The sequence below is a fragment of the Pollicipes pollicipes genome, unplaced genomic scaffold, assembly GCF_011947565.3.
Source record: "Pollicipes pollicipes isolate AB1234 unplaced genomic scaffold, Ppol_2.1 Scaffold_4002;HRSCAF=4701_pilon_pilon_pilon, whole genome shotgun sequence".
NCBI lineage: Eukaryota > Metazoa > Arthropoda > Thecostraca > Pollicipedomorpha > Pollicipedidae > Pollicipes > Pollicipes pollicipes.
The window spans coordinates 25,696,901-25,715,082 of record NW_023596420.1 but is presented as its reverse complement, the minus strand read 5'-3'; positions in this window follow the sequence as shown (position 1 = coordinate 25,715,082).

Sequence of the window (18,182 nt, the reverse complement as noted above, 5' to 3'; positions counted from 1 at the left end):
CAGGCAATTGATGCAAGAACGATGGTAGAAAATGCTTACGGAAATCTTTTACACGGGGAACATTCTGTGGCGGAGTGTGCGTTGACTACTAGAACTAAAGAAGAAAAGCTAGGGAAAAGCTAGAACTAGAGGCTAGAAGAAGCTAAGCCTTAGATATAGATGAGGATCTAGATTAGCAATCAACTCTACGTCGTGAATGGTTTGCAATGCGCCCACTCTGCTCAAAGTGTTAACATTCAAAGGCGGGAGTGAGTTTTCCTGTCACCTCAGTCTTTCTGAAACCCTTGGTACAAAAATTGTAAAATAACTTTTTAGCTCGCGCGTTAACTTAAAATGTGCAGTTTTTCGAAAAATGGGGTTGCAATAGGACACTCTGTTTTGAAATCCGTGAATACTTCCTGTTTGGACATGCAGGTATCACAATTGTGTAGATAATTTCTCCATCCTTCACTGATATACCCTGGCTAGTTACACTTTCTAGGTCAGTTGGAGTGTCAGATTTTGCATTCCCTTCGAAATATCGCCCTCATGCGTCTGTAGATGAAAAGCGATTTTGTCCACACTGGGCTTCCCTATCGCCACTCTTCTTGACAGCTATGCGACTGGTGGCGAATATGCCTAGCAGGACTGACATGCTTACAAGATCAGGATAGGTCAGGTCACGATAGGTCACGGGGCGTTTGCGTTAATCTGCTCACTTTTGGACTCGCCTTTAGCACACATTGAACGCAACGTGGCTCTGTCGGTTCCGCAGTTTGCGTCCTTTTCCGAATTCGACAGCGCGTTACTTGGATGATTATCTCTGGGACCATTTTTACAGTTTTGGGACAAAAAGGCTGTAACATCTGTAGTGTTATGACGCCCACCAGACGAGACAGTTGCGTTGTGTGCGTAGTTAGACTGAACAAACCTGTCCCTGTTGATGCACACGTGGCGTGTGCACTATTCGGTACGCACCCCTGAAGGCTGAAATTGCAAAGTTGTTGAATTGCGCAACATATTTGATAAGAATCAGAAGTTGCGAGAAACTTTCAAGGAAAGGAGAAATTTGTACTGCCTAGACAATACCAGAGTAGCGGACTTCATGGTTAAGGTTTCCTATACCAACTACGTCCGTTACTCCTGAGCTGTTTGCTTTCTTAAGGCGTTCACAGGTGATATTTTCTTAACCTAATCCACCCGTTTCTCATGTGGCTGCCCCCTTGCCTCGCCGTAAACCATTGGTGGCCAGTTGTGCGTACCCGTTACCCACTCTTGCATATTTTCAAGTATGTTATTTTAACTTGTGGAAGAGTTCCGTTAACGTTTACATATAAACCTACTCTATTGCGTTAGTATCACAAAAATAGTGAATTGAGCTAATTATGTCTGAATGAAGCAAAAGGGGTAACATTGTGTAAAACGTCTTGGAGAATGCACTTGACAATTCGTAAACGTTTCGCTCTTCAGGGTACAAAAAAGTAACTGCACCCATGACACATGGGTACATATGTGCTCACCTTGCAGATCGAGTCACCCAGCCCATACCCACCCATTACCCATTCCCTACCGCCTCTTCGTGCATGGTATTCACCCATGTAATTTTTACGGTACTTGTAAATTATGGAAAACGTTTAGGAAAAAGGTTTGTCAGAGGCTTGCCGTCCATCCCGATAAACCACTCGGTCCGAGCGTCCGCCATCCGGTCACCACCCCGTGGTGGATTGTGTGTGTGTGATTTTGATTGATCGTGATTGATCGCTGTGTGCACTTGCGGTTTGCCTCTGACTGGGATATTTTGCGACATGTGGCGGCAGCCGTGCTTAAGGTCCAATTTTACGATCGGAGATATCATACATGCATACATACTTGTGGTGATATCAGCGCTGTCGCGACAAGCGCTGTTAAGCGTTGGCATTGATCCCAGAAATATTTATGATCGAAATGTCCACACTAAAACTTAAAAATCTGAATAAATATTTTTGATAAGGTGTACCGAAGCGTGCTGTTTTGGACTGATAACAGTGAAAGTAATAGACGTGGAGCTAATAATGATGACGAGAAGCGCAAGCAAGAGGATCGTGTAATATTCATTTTAGGTATCTTCCTAAATTTCGTAACAACTCTTATCAATCATCATGCTCATATCTGTAATTTTCCCCAAATCTGTGCGAACCAAACTGTTACCATTATATATGAGACCCCGCGAATTTGTCAAATCGCTCATTTTCCTACTGTTAAGCACCTTTATTTAGAAATATCGCCCTGAAGACCTTTTAAGGATCTGCGACCTTACAAAAATGAGCACCAATGAATTCATTTCGATGCCTTGTTCTGGACTGACATTTCAATTTCTGCAGTATCTGTTTGCTCAATCTCGAGATACCAAGCCTCGAAGGTCCCTGCCTTAGTTGCCTGTAACATAGGCATGGATGGTGAATAATCAAAGTTTCAACCAAAAGATGCCGAGAAAGTTTTGCTACCAGCGCTAAGGTTAGCTGCTAAGTGCTATTCATCGGTCAATCAGCCACCCTCAACTACCCATGAAGCGTGAAGTTCTTATGCTTGAACAGAGTCAGTTGGCATTCCAACAAAATATATTATCTAGAATGTACCATAGGCATAAAAGATATCTTAGACTTACGATGTACTAATAATTTGTTCCACTGTGTTGGCGCCATCTTGTAATTAGGATCACATATTGGATTGAGAAAAGCTATAGTGATGGATGCACGTGCATGTAGGTGTAGTTATGGCAGTATTGGTGACAATGCTCTGAAGAGAATGCGTCCGCCATTTTGAGTTTTTGTATTCGTCTGTTGCATTTAGGCTATTTAGCCGCCAAAATACGCCCCTGTGCTGTTACCTGTTCTTTTTAATACTGATGAGAAAAGAGACACGAGATCACGGAAACAAGTGATCATTATCTCAATGCTACTTTAAATGGCACAAATAGTGATGAGATAGCTGGTCATTGGCGGGTATCTTGATGGATACAGTTCGGGGAGTTTATGCACCTCTGGAGGCACGACGCGCTCTTTCCTGCTGGCCGTCCCCGTGCGTTACCGAACGCCCCGCCGGCCGGTCCGGCCCGCGCCGGGGCTACCGGCAGCTGTCGGCCCCCTCTCGTGGTCCAGAGAGACGACCCCAGACGACTGAAATCATTGTAAGATGATAGCGTCATCGTTACCAGCTCTCTCCCCACACCAAAGGGCCTCAATCGTTTCAGTTGTGACCCATCAAACAGCGTGACCTTCCTCTGAATAGACGGTCTTACGTACACAATAATAATGAAGCGTTCACGTGTAAGCTCGGTAAATGTAGCGAATATGTGGCCTGTACAACCCGCTGCAACTGCCAATCTCAACGCCCGCACCGGGCCGACATTCGTCCAAAACCCGATAGAAATATGGAACACTGCCTTTAAAGGAACTGCTCTATGTTTCTATGGGATTCTGAACTGAAATGTTCATCTTGAAGACCTTTCGGTGCAGTTCACAGCCCTGCCCTTCTTAAGACTTAAGACTTAGACTTAAGACTAAGACTAAGACAAAGACTTTTTAAGACTAGTTTCTGATTTACATGCCCGCGAAAATAGGGGGACTATTTCGGGGAAAGTATTTTAGGGTCACCTTGGCATTATCACGCCATAATACCGTCACTCAAATCCTGCCATTCTATATGGGATGTGGCGATCAAAACGAAGAAAAATATGATGGTCGAATCGCTCAAACCTAGCGTTTGTGAGCACGATTTCCTGATATAACGGTCGTCAATTGGCTCTCGATCAATGTTGTGCAAAGTACGTTGAAGTAATCACATCATGACGTTATCGAAGAGCATATTTACTAAACAGAGAAATTATGCCTAGAGCAGTCTTCAGTTCTTAAAAGTATATCAGTAGCTATAAGTGAGCTGGTTTCATCACATCTAATGTTTGCTTCAATATCTTCAAATGTGAGACGTTCCCTTTAAGTCTCCCGCCGCACGGAGACCCGAGCCACAGGTCGCCTGCCAAGCGTCCGACGGGCCGCGAGTCAATCACCGCCCGGATCGCAACGCCCCGGACATCGCGACCTCCGACCGCCGAGCGGACAGGCCGCCCCGCGCGGCCGTAGACTTGTCGGCTGACACGTGTAACACCATTACACATATACTTCAAGAAGTGCTCCACATTTGTATGAGGTTTTGAACTGAGCTAACCATTTTGAAGATCATTCAGTGCAGCTCATGGTCATCCTCTTTTGAAGGCTTAAAACCCTCTTCTTTCTGAGCTGCCCCCCCCCCCCCGCGAACTTGTACAACCTTCTCATGCTGACTTTCAAAATTACCCAGACGTTCATAACGCCAAGAAAACGTCGCGTAAATACCACCACATCATTGGTCATGTATTGCTCGAGGCCAAGAACAAACATGATCATCGAAATCATTTGTGTTTGGCGTACGTCAGCACTATCCATGGCATCAGCGGACATCAGTTGGCCCGCGACCATTTTGATGTGCTCAGCGCAAGTTCCTAACACAAATCACGTTTTGTGCCGTAGAACACAGTGGTACGAGTTATGGCGGAAGTAATGACAATTTATAAACCCTTTTGGGAATATGTGACCAAAGTAATTTCAGAATAGGGCCATAAACGAGTATGTAAACTTAAGTAACCATCATCAAATCACGGACAAGCACACAAGAACATCACGAGAAAGAGTCAGAACATACGCACATAATGATATTCGGGTTTCGCCAACACGTGCGACGCGCGCGTCATCTCTCGGCATGTTGAAGCACTGCAAATTAGTTTGCCCGCCCGCTGCAGTGATAATTGTGACACGGCCATCTGGCAGCAACTCTGATGTATTGCAAACATCTCATGGACGGTTAAACGGTGGCGTGCTGCGGATCTTCTTTACTAGATAATGAAAGAAATGTTAACGAGAAAGGAGACATTTTGTTGAGCAGTATCTTACACTTAAAGACATTTCAGTGATTGCAATTGGGCTTATTTCATCATGTCTGATGCTTGTCTCAATGTCTTCAAATACGGAACACTCCTTAAATAGGCAGGAATTGTGTCAACCCGCTTCGCCTAAAGCATCAAGCAATCAATAAAGGGAGGTGACCCCGTCACCAAAAAGTTCAATGTTGGCCACCGCTCGCTGCCGGGCCGTGTACCAATCCGTCTCTCCACCCCGATAGCATACAGCATGGGACTTGAATCAGTCCGTCTCGATAACTCACTTGATTAGGGCGCTTGCCTTCCGATCCACCCACCCGTGGTGGAGTGGGTTCAAGTATATTTGGCCGCTCGCTATTTGCCATTGACAGGCATGGCCTGCGGCTACTGACAGAGGCCGCGCTGAAGGTCAGAGGACGTCAGAGGACAGGACGGACCATGCTGAGCATTGCGGCAAGGTAATTAATTTCGCCACGAAATTCTGCCGTTGACCTGGAATTGCACGATCGATTGATAGGGGTCAGGGCTCACACAACAAGCAGTACTTAGCGTGAGCTCCAGGAGTGAGTACAGGACTTCGTCAATGTGCAGGGCACGCAACATTGTGGAGTTTGGAGCCCTTTAAAAAATATAATCGTATTCCGGCCATTAAATTTTGACATTTCGACCATGATTTTTGCATACGCGAACCCATCTTACTGAATATGGGCCTAGAAAATTTTCTCCAGATCATGTTGCTATTTGATGTCATGGTGTCATTTGCTGTCATTTTGAAGCTAAGTATTTCAGAAAAACGTTGTAAAATATGCTATAGCTGCTGCTAAATACCATCAAGACCAAGCACGAACAAGATTTCTAGCTTATTACGGCTAGCTGGCTGGTCGATGCGATCAGCTGATGTTTGATAACTAATGCGGAGTTTTTGCTTTGCCTGTCATGAAGGAGAAGAAAGTATCCTAGCATTCCTAATGTGTTAAGAACGTGATTAACAAGTATATTAAGTGTCACAAATTCTGTAGCCAACAGAAATGACATGCGAGGTCAGCGGCACGTAAAATTATTTGTCCGACAATTGCGCGTCAGATTTCACCAGCGCATATCAGACTGCTGCTTTGTGGTTAAGGCATCAAGGCCAATAGGGATGGAACCTGAGCAGTCAAGGGGGCCGCGGTAAGTCAACAAGAGGTTCCCGTCAACATAAAGGAGAGCAATCGAGAAGAATCCAAGAGCAAGGTGGTGGACTCCTGAACGATCGTGAGTGCCTCAGCAGACCGACATATAGGGCCCCGGCCAGAGCACAGTACCCTCTGAGCAAAGTGAAATTAGCCGAGTTCATTGTACACATTGTGCGATCAAAAGTTCCCAAGCAGTTTGAAGGGAATGTTTCACATATATATGGGGTTTTGAATTGAAAGAGCCATCTTGAAGACCTTTCGGTGCTGTTCACAATCCTGCTCTTCTTAAGGTCTAAGCGCCTGTAGCTCCTGAGTTACTCGCTCGCGACAATGGAGAGAGTATATTGGGAAGACTATTTTAAGGTCACCTCGGCATTCATGACCTAATCATAATTGCATTCAAATCCTGCCATTCCATAAGTCATGTGGCGATCAACGCCGAGACCAATTTTACCGTCCAAGCGTTCATATCTGGCGTTCGTGAGCGCGATTTCCAGATTTAACGGCCGTCTTTTGGCTCTCAGTCAATGCTGTGTAAGGTACGATGAGGTAATCAAACCATGGCGCACTGAGCAATAAATTTATTAAATAGAGCATTGTGCTGTTTAGAGCAGCCTTTTCCAATTAAAAAGTATGCCAAGAAGTATAAGCGAGCTTGTTTCATAATATCTGATGCTTGTTTCAACATCTCAAAATGTGAAATATTCCTTTTGACAGAAAGGCCCGATAGGAGTAGTCTTTCTCGTGATGTTCTCGTGATGTTCTTGATAGGGTCGTCCATAGATTGAGATGAGATTAAGGGGAAAGAGCCCTAGATCAACGCAGGGGACCTGTTAGCATCGAGTGGCTCGGTGCCTTACCATATATGGTCACCAGCAACAGCACAAGGCCCTCCGAGCGAGTGGAAAGGACTCGAAACCAATGTGAAGGGCCCGTGAGCAACTGAGTGTACCCTGTCATATGGGGCCCCAGCGAGAGCGTATAGAACCTTTCGGGCGAATGGGAAGAATCCGTGGAGGGCCCCTGATCGATCAAGAATGACCCGGCATGCTAGCAGATAGTGCCCCAACAGGAGCGCACAGCCCTATGAGAAAATGCAAATAGATCAAGAGCAAAGTAAAAGGCTCCTTAGCGGCCGGATTCATCCGCTGAGAGGACATATAAGGTCCCGACAACAGCGTAAGACCCTTGGACAGCGTAATGAACCTCAAAACTTTCGCCAATGACCAAACCTTCAATCAACGAAGAACTAACTTTGTCTGCTTACGGGACTTCATTTTTGCTTGCGATTCTTCTTGGTCGTCTGGAGGCCCAAAGACGTCCAATTTCGTTGTGTTTTGGGTTTAAGAAAACTGCGTCCGTTCGTCCGGTTATGGGCCCCTTCGGAGCCTACGGGTCCATAAGTGCGCAAAGGGTCATGGTCCCGCGCTCTCTCTCTGGATTCGCCGCTGGTGCGAACAGCTCAATAGATGGGGTCCGACAAGAACATAGGGCCGTCGATTCAACTTAGAAGTACGCAAGCTGCAACACGGTGGGCCCAGGAATGTTCGGGTGTGCCTGAACAGATACACAGATGAGGGCCGCGAGAGGGAGAGAGAGAGAGAGAGAGAGAGAGAGAGAGAGAGAGAGAGAGAGAGAGAGAGAGAGAGAGAGAGAGAGAGAGACATCTCCCTCTCTCTCTCTCTCTCTCTCTCTCTCTCTCTCTCTCTCTCTCTCTATATATATATATATATATATATATATATATATATATATATATATATATATATATATATATTGCTATCGGTGCCTTGTCCGAACCTATCCGACCACCTATCCGAACAAAGCTCACGCCGCCAATTGAGCCACAGCTGAGACGACCGCGGCACTTGGGTGTGGGGGGGGGGGGAAGGCTCATAACCGCGACGCTACCATTTTTTTCTTCAAATAATGCGCTCCCCCCAATCAATCGCATCGCATCCTCTCAGCGCCAGTGTATGGTGGTTCCCCGGTTTTCTTCTCAAAGCTCCCAGTGCATAATTGAGCGATGATTCCGACAATCCGGGCTGCTGAGAAATCAAACGTGTTATCAGCCTGACTTTTTTCTACTGGAACAGCACAAACAAAGAGCAAGAACAAAGCAAAAGCCAAAAGCAAAACCGCGATGATGGTGTCAAGTATTCAGTTTTGCGTTATATTGCCACTTCGGGCAACACATTGCCAACAGAGTATCATTTTCTGATTGGAGCAGATCCATAATGGCTGCGGAGTTAGCACTGTTTTACCATGGATGACAAACACTCTTTAGTTATTCATGGTTTTATAAAGCGCCCTTTCCGTCATCACGTCATTCCGACGTCATCACCGATGGAGAACGGCTGGATGCAGAAGCTTACTCTCTTCCGAATCGCGATTAAACCACGGCTTGCAGACAACATTTTTCTCATATTTGGGATAGCAGTATGCAAAAGTGCACTTACAGTGGTTGAATTGGCGTGAAATGTCCCGATACAACTAATACGTCCTTGCAACCCATCTATATTTTGCCCATCTCTATATAAGACGTCATCAAAATACAAATACAAATATGGCCCTTGTCCTACAAAATACAACAATCATATTAATGGTCTCGAAAGGCACCTTGGTAGGCAGTGTTATGTGGCACCTTGGGCACTGTCGCCTTGGGTTGGTACGATAGTGTTCGTGATATGATATGGTGCATAGGTTCCACTAAAACATATGATTTAGAGAGTTGCGGCACGTAAACTTCGACCGTGGTTCTATTTCGTAGAACTACGCAGGCTGCATTTGTTTGCAATGGATCCTGTTTATCCGGTTTAGGGTGCAGAGGGATTGTGACAGCGTGCGGGCATTACTTTGTGTGCTTCCGGGGAGGGGGTCTGGATTCAAATGGAAATTCATGCCTGCACATGAATTATTCCTGCACATTCCTGCATGATAATTATGGTGAACAGTCAACTTCACTGGCTTTACCCCACAGGTGATATAAGAAATTAACACACTGACTACACTGAGCGTGATAATTGGCCACCTGTGAATCACTACAAACTTTTATGCTTTTGCTACCTTGTTGAGCATGAACTGTTGGAAACAACTATTGGTCAGCACAAAAATCGACAGGGGCTTTGTGGAGCAGATGTCTGTGTATACCACAATGTTGGGGAAATTCAACTAGTAAGTTAATGATACTTCACAAGAACAAATGCTGTGGTGCCAGACTGGTATCATGTCCATGGGCAAGGTTGGATGTCCCCAAACAGACAGATCCAAATGATATTGCATTTCTAAATGATAATGTTATTTGATAAATGCTGTGAATAGCTGTATGGGCATGCCTGGGATGATCCTTCTGTGGAACAATAGCAACGAGAGCAATAATCATCAGCAACCTATTGTTTGCATCATGTGCTGCACGGCTCCACCCAGACACTCAAAACAACTTTGAAAACATGTCCAGTGTAGCAGTGATGTTGCAGTACATCACAGAACACAGAATACAAGAGCTCAGATTTTGATGCACTATCACCATCAATATCAGTGCATTGAGAGCCATTGTTTTAGGGAGTAGCTTATCTCAAGGTCAAGTTCAGACAAAAGTACATAAACTGTAAAAGACCATAAGGATACAAAGGATATTTTAACAAACCATACTTGTAATGCAGCAGTCCATGCTGTTGATATTAAACATGTTTACCAGTCAATTATAAGGAAAGGTTCATTGGTGGTGTTCAAGTGTCACGATGTGTATTTGCATGTATGCATGTCTGTGTTGGCATGTATATGGTAAGAAGCTGTAATGTCTGTCCATGTCAGTGCATTATAACTAAGGTGTATGATCTATTTCACTTTGTATGGTGGCATGTGGAAACTTCATTGCAAGTGCAAGGGAATTCTTAGTGGTTTCTTCCCATCCCCATCTAACTTTAAAGAGATAATTTGCTGCTGATGGTAGGCAGTGGGCCCATTGTATAGATGTGGATGTTCGTGCCGAGCAAGGCATATCCTATTTTAGATGTATATTGCATATACTGTACTTCAAGTTCAAGATTTAAGGCAGCAATAAGCACTTAATGTGTATTTAGAGTACATTACATGAAATTGCAACCTTCCTAACTTAAATGGTGAAAATTTGTTTGGTTTCCTGGTTTCAGAGCACATGTTTTGGCCATGGAAGACAAAAGTGTCAGAGCAGGGATATACAATGCAGGTTTTCTATAAAATGTATGCTGTTGTCAGTCAACCTTTGGTGTCACTCACCAGACTCAATAAATATTTGTATTGGCTAATCAAGTATAGTTTTTTGAGTTGGTTGTGAGTGCAGCTGCAAATAAGAACCAGTGAAACAGCTTACTGTAGATTTCCAGGTTGCTGGAAAAACAATATCATGCAGCACATCAATGTGCATTTCTCCACCATGACAACTTGGAGTACAAAGCTGTACAGCATTGTTAACACCAAGAAATGCCAGTTTCTAGTAATGTTTGCATCTCACCTTTGAACTTTAAAGTAGAAGAAATATGTACTATCATTGGTCCAATGTATACTAAATAACAGGTAATGATATGTCAAATTGAGTTTGTCAGTGAAAATTTGTAAGAACTACTCAAAGGCTTTAAACAGGTTTTATGGATGGGTTTATGCTGATATTATATGTACATGTGGTTGCCATTGGTTTCAGTTCTCATTTCATTTTTTTAAATGCTTTGTTTCAGGTTGTGTCAGTTGTTAAACATGACTGCATCAAGGGTGTGACTAGAAGCTGATATGCTGAAGGGAGCTGCAATTTAAACCACTAGCATTCTGCAACAAGTGAAAGACCTTCATAATGTCCTGGTTAAGTGGATTGGCATCAAAGACAGAAAGTCTTCTGAACTCCTTGGATCAGGGGGCAGCAGTTGCCCTGCAGAAACAGAAAACCAACTACAATGGTGTGAATTCAAAGCAGTCATATCGCTTTGATGCTGAGAGAGCTTCCCCAATGTAAGTGTTATGCATTATGCTTTATGATTTTGTAAGTGCAGTATTTTGCTCATTCAGCAATGATACATCTCTTGCTGTTTATTGTGACAGCTAAACATTGTGTTATCCACCATTAAGTCAGTGATAAAGCATGGTAGTACAAGTTGAGTTCACATGTCATTGCGGCCATGTAAAGCGAAACACAACTGTGCAAAAACACGAACTCATGCTCAGCCTTAAGTTGGCCTGTTGTAATGGTGCCGACGCTGCCTCGCCCGCGGCCCCTGACCGGACGGTGTGTGTTTCCTGTGCTGCTGCAGGCCAGTGGCGCCTGTTGCTAGGCCTTCACCGTCTGGTCCTCCGCGCACCCCCTCGCACGGCAGCGGGCTGGGCACGCCGCCCGCCCGCCGGCCGGCCCGCCTCGACCAGGACGAACAGCTGATCGCCTTCCTCAACGACTCCACGCCCGTGAAGCCGGTGAGTACGGCTGGCGCATGCGCCTCTGCAAGTGAGGCAGAGCGAGGCAACCCTGCATCACAAGTGCTCTATGCTGCTCGCATGTTTCTGCAATAGCAGTCGGGCTCGGTGGCCGCTTTGATGCCTTTAATGACCGCCAGTTGCGCTCGTCAGACTTCAATGTGGCGGACCGCCTCTATCAACGCTCCAGCTCTCCGGTCACGGACTGGCGCCGGGCCCGGGGAGTACTCACAGCTAGCGCCTTTACATGGCCGTGCCCACTCGCAGTCCGTATCCATTACACAGTGGATGGCCAGTGGCATTACTCATCGGTACTGTGGTCATGACTCCGTGCTGTACAATGATGTATATGACGAGGGACGGCTCGGTTCTGGATGAGCTTGGCGCAGTGCGCCAGTGAGCGTGCGTGTGATGCCCGCCGCCGGTACACTCCGGAGGCGGCGGCGGCGGCGACGGCGCCCTCTGACCTGGCCGCCGCCTCTGACGGCCGGCCGTCTGCCGCAGTCGTCCAGCCACTCGCGCCAGTCTAGCGTGTCGTCGGTGGTGTCCGTCGGCAACTTCCTCTCGGTGGCGTCCGGTCTGGAGCCAGGTACGGATGACGGCCTGACTGGGGCCGTGTACGGGCGGCGATGGGGCCGGGTACGGGTGCGGGCGGCGCCTGGGCTGGGGCCGGGTACGGGCGGCGGCTGGGCTGGGGCCGGGTACGGACGTCTGACAGGCTAGGGAGGGTACGAACGTCAAACAGCCTGGGGCCGGGTATGGACGGCAGCCGGGCTGGGGCCGGGTGCGGACGTCAGACGGGCTAAGGAGGGTACGAAGGTCAGACAGGCTGGGGCCGGGTATGGACGGCAGCCGGCCTAGGGCCGGGTGCGGACGTCAGACGGGCTAGGGAGGGTACGAAGGTCAGACAGGCTGGGGCCGGGTATGGACGGCGGCCGGGCTAGGGCCGGGTGCGGACGTCAGACGGGCTAGGGAGGGTACGAAGGTCAGACAGGCTGGGGCCGGGTATGGACGGCAGCCGGGCTAGGGCCGGGTGCGGACGTCAGCCGGGCTAGGGAGGGTACGAAGGTCAGACAGGCTGGGGCCGGGTATGGACGGCAGCCGGACTAGGGCCAGGTGCGGACGTCAGACGGGCTAGGGAGGGTACGAAGGTCAGACAGGCTGGGGCCGGGTGTGGACGGCAGCCGGGCTAGGGCCGGGTGCGGACGTCAAACAGGCTAGGGAGGGTACGAACCTCAGACAGGCTGGGGCCGGGTGCGGACAGCAGACGGGCTGAAGTCGCGTGCGGCCGGCACTTGGTTCGACTTGTGCCCGTTCTGACGGTCTGCGAGTCCAACTGGCTGGGCTGTTGGTCCCTAACAGCAGTGATCTACGGCCAGCTGTCCCGTGGGGCCGATGCCATTCTTCAGATGTGCTTTGCTTACCACTGTACATCAAATATCGCAGCCAGACCTGCGGGCAGACATGTCAGCCACCGTGAAAAACACACTTCGGCAGAACACTACGAATGAATGCCAATGACAGTGGCTGGTCGGCAGTGGTGCGCTGTTGCTGTGCTCCGCTGGTGTCAGTTCCACGTCTTGCGGGCGCGCTATGCCAGCCTGCTGGTAACGCCGCCTGGCCGTCCGTTCGCCGCCAGCGCCCCCGCCGGCGGCTCCGTCCGACACGGCCATCGCGATGCCGGCTGGCGGCGCGGAGAACGGCGCCCACCCGGAGCCGGACCAGGTGCGCATGCTGCAGAAGGAGATCGCCAACCTGAACCGCGAGATGGCGCAGCTGGTGCAGCGTGCCAAGCTCGGCGAGAAAGGTGGGGACGGCTGCAGGACGGCTGCCGGGCCGGCGAGAAGCGCCACGGCCGCCGGATGGCGAGCGATCCGTGACACCCGGGCCAGACTCCGCGGATCGGGCCAATTACGGCCTTATGTAGCGGTGAATGACTGGGACGCGCAGTAATTATTGTGTGTGGTTTTCAGGCATCGCTCGTGCGCCCTCCCGTATTTTTCCGATTACGCGAAAGCAGGGGCTTACTAAATCGACCGTGGGCTGCCCATTTCTCCCTGGGTATCGGGATAGCCCGCAACTTTCTTTCATTGTACTTGCAAGCATGCAACAAACATGATATAGTCGATGATGCATTTAATAGTGACGTATTTAATCCTAGTATTACGAGCTGCTTCGCTGGTAGTTTATCAGGCGAGCCATGCTCCGCAGCCGTGGAGCAGTTTGATGACCTTGACGGTGCACGAGCTATGGTCCGTGAGCCTATGGCCTATGGTCCGTGAGCGCTTCCCTCTCGGTGGGGGCAGCCCGTGACCGCGTGGTGAGTGGTCGTCTCGCCGCAGACTGCACCAAGCTGAAGTACCAGCTGACGACGAGCGGCAGTCAGCTGGCTGAGACCGAGCGGCAGTGCCGTCACCTGCAGCAGCGCGAGGCCGATCTGCAGGAGTCGCTGACCGCCAAGGTAGGTGGGGGTGGCCCGGTATGTGCCGATGACTCGCTCCCAGCGGCCTCCTCAGGGCTCAGGCACGTGGCCGGAGCGCCCCAGGGGATGGGCTTCTCGCGTCCGCGGACCACCGCCAGTCCCAGCGGACCCCTCAGGGGCCAGGCACGTGGCCGTAGCGCCCCAGGGGATGGGCTTCTCGCGTCCGCGGACCACCGCCAGTCCCAGCGGACCCCTCAGGGGCCAGGCACGTGGCCGTAGCGCCCCAGGGGATGGGCTTCTCGCGTCCGCGGACCACCGCCAGTCCCGGCGCACCCCTCAGGGCTGAGGCACGTGGCCGTAGCGCCCCAGGGGATGGGCTTCTCGCGTCCGCGGACCACCGCCAGTCCCGGCACACCCGTCAGGGGTCAGGCACGTGGCCGTAGCGCCCCAGGGGATGGGCTTCTCGCGTCCGCGGACCACGGCCAGTCCCAGCGGACCCCTCGGCCAGCGTGCCGGCACCACGCTGTTGAGTCTGTCAATGTCTTGTATCCTCCGAGCCTGTAGAGGTAATGTTTCCAGTGTCTTGTATCATCCGAGTGTGTATGGGTAATGTTTCGATTTCATTACTGCCCATCATCTCGCGCCAGTAATTCCTTCACGGGGTATTGACAGTATGGTCACTCAACGCGAGATAGGTAAAATTTGATTGCGAGTCTTTGTGGTCCTCGTTGTGACGAAAAGGATTAAACGTGGGGCTGTAATCCACTGTTGGGGGAGTAGTGGGATATCATTTGTGCTGCAAGTGGCTGTGTTTACATTCCAGTTTGAATTGCAGTCCTTTGTGGACCAGTTACCTTACTTTTTTGAATGCCTTGAAATGGGCGGTGAAGCATGCATCCCTAGTATTCTCATCAGGGTGTTTGCGTAACCCACTGACCTAACCCGCACGGCGGCCCGAAACGTGTGATAAGTAAATGTAACTGAACTCAAATCGTGTTTTGTTCCTGTTGATGCTTGTGCGTCCGGCCAGTAACGAGTTGATGGCAGATGCTAATACCCGGCGATGATAATGATGCTCGAGCCCCAAGCATAATTAGGTCGAACAGTTGAACAGAGCAGTCGAAGCGCACACGCTGATGTTCTTGTCAGTACTACCTCCGATCAGAGGGGGTTGCCGCAGGCGAAGCTGGCTATTATGGAGGTGCTGGGGAGGGCTGTCGCATTGGTTTGAGGTGTTTGAGGCCCCACACTAGAACGGAAAAGACGCAAACAAGTCATGTGTGGGATGATTTATCATCGTCTCTGGGATAGGCATCACGATTATGTGCAGCTGTAGCTCGGTGCATATTAAGGTATATAGATGCATTGTGATACAAATCCCATCAGATTTTCCATAGCACCATACTCTGCCATGATAAACAAATTATTGCAACAATGTGACTTGTAATCTTCGTTACGATGAATGTTATAAGATGCCACTGGTGCATTGCCAGTGCCCTTAAAATGACTAATTCGTTTTCCACCATGAGTCTCCATGTGTGCGCAACCAGCGTATTTGCCTGATGCTAGCGCTGCTGAGCTGGGGTGTGGTGCGCGCGCCGGTGGGCAGTGTGCGCGGAGCCGTGACCTGGATGATGCTGTCACCAGGACGGCCAGCTGGCGGTGCTGAAGGTGCGGCTGGACGAGGCCGACGAGGAGCTGCGCAGCCGACAGGCCGCCGTCGACCGGCTGCAGCTGGAGAACGACAGGTGAGCCGGCCGTTGTCCGACACCGCCGTCCCCGCCACACTGTCAACCCTGCTACACTGCCGACCCTGCCACACTGTCAACCCTGCTACACTGCCGACCCAGCCACGCTGTCAACCCTGCCACACTGCCGACCCAGCCACACTGTCAACCCTGCCACACTGTCAACCCTGCCACACCGCCGACCCCGCCACACTGTCAATCCTGCCACACCGCCGACCCCACCACACTATCAACTCTTCCACACTGCCGGCCCAGCCACACTGTCAACCCTGCCACACTGCCGACCCAGCCACACTGTCAACCCTGCCACACTGCCGACCCAGCCACACTGTCAACCCTGCCACACTGCCGACCCAGCCACACTGTCAACCCTGCCACACTGCCGACCCAGCCACACTCAACCCTGTAACACTGCCGACCCAGCCACACTGTCAATCCAGCCACACTGTCAACGCTGTCACACTGTCAACCCTGCCACACTGTCAACCCCGCCACACTCAACCCTGCCACACCGCCGACCCCGCCACACTGTCAACCCTGCCACGCTGCCGACCCCGCCACACTGTCAACCCTGCCACAGTGCCGACCCCGCCACACTTTCAACTCTGCCACAGTGCCGACCCCGCCACACTGTCAACCCTCCTACACTGTCAACCCCACCACACTGTCAACCCTGCTACACTGCCAACCCCGCCACACTGTCAACCCTGCCACAGTGCCAGCCTCGCCACACTGTCAACCTTATCTCACTCTCAACCCCACCACACCGCCGACCCCGCCACACTGCCAACCCCGCCACACTGCCAGCCTCGCCACGCTGCCAACCCTGCCTCACTGTCAACCCTCCCTCACTGCCAACCCCGCCACACTGCCAACCCTGCCACACTGTCAACCCCTGCTACACTGCCAACCCCGCCACACTGTCAACCCTGCCACACTGCCAACCCCCGCTACACTGCCAACCCCGCCACACTGTCTGCCCCGCCACACTGCCAACGCTGCCATGACACGACTATGATCAGAATCCTACAGCACTGTGACCTGGCCTGACCTGACCTGGCAGGATCCTGCAGTCATCGAGCGACACGTCTGGCCTGCAGTCAGGCACCATCCAGGGCCTGCAGGACCGGCTGCAGGAGGCCGAGACCCGCACCCGGCAGGAGCAGCAGGCGCTGGCCACAGCCCAGCAGGAGCACGAGCGCAGGTCAGAGAGTTCGCCTTGCCCATCCAACCCAACCCAATCCTACTCCACCCCACCCCACCCCACCCCACGCCACGCCACTCAAGCCCACGCCACCGAATGCGTGTGCTCAGGCCACATCAGATCAGCTGGCGGCCAGGGTGATAAGGGGCATGCTGCCTTCTGTCGGGCAGTAACTTAATCGCGTTAAGCAAGAAGCCATGCGCAACGGAAGACTGGGAGTCAGCAAACAGTGGGCGGTGAGGACCAACCTTCCATGTGGTCTCCACTTACGTCAAATATCAGTGAGAATATCAGTCCAGCATGTCGCATGTCATGCTGCAGTCTCTGGCACACTTATTGCCACATTATACACCAGTGTAAGAAGACTGTGTAACCGCAGGCCGTATAAACGATTCCCGTTACACCCAAAAGAAGGAATTTGCATCCATTGAATCCTTGCAAAGGTTCTCAGAGTCCCTGGTCTCGTTCCGCTCGTGTTGGCGGCCGTCGGCGCGGCCTGTCGGGCGGCCCGGATCAGGTTCGGTCGGAGGTGATACCAGCAGAGGCGTCACCTGCCATGTGAGACGGACATCGTTTCCGTGTCCGGGATCAGGTTCGGTCGGAGGTGATACCAGCAGAGGCGTCACCTGCCATGTGAGACGGACATCGCTTCCGTGTCCGGGATCAGGTCCGGTTCGGAATGATGGAAATAGAGGTGTCACCTGCCACGGGAAACGGACGCCGGACACCGTGTCCAGCTTAGGCCGGGTCCTAGATGATAGTAGCAGAGGTGTCACCTGCCACGGGAGACGAACACCGTTACCGCGTCCGTCGTCAGGCCGGGTCCAGGATGACAGCAGCCGAGGTGTCTCCTGCCATGGGAGACGGACACCGTTACCGTGTCCGGGATCAGGTCGCTCAAGGCCGCCACTCTGGAAAACAACGGCCGCGTTTTATTGCGGCATTTTTCTCGGTGCTGAAAAGAATCGTGCACAATGACTGCACGTCAGGCCGCCGGGGCGACCGCGGTCGACAGGAAAAAGGCGCCACAGGTGCAGTCAGGGCCGGCCGTCGCCAGGAAAGGACGGCGGGCGCGAGGGTCGCGTCCGGCTGGCGGGCGCCGCCGTCTGGTCCGTGCTGTCGCCGGAATGTCTGCGAAACGGTTGATGTGGACTTCGGGTCGCATCACTGTGTCACCTGCCATTCTGGTTTGGTGGCTGGTCACTTCGTGCCCCGGGATATTTTTATGACAAGACGTGTGTCAATATCAGCACTCGGGGCTGCGCTG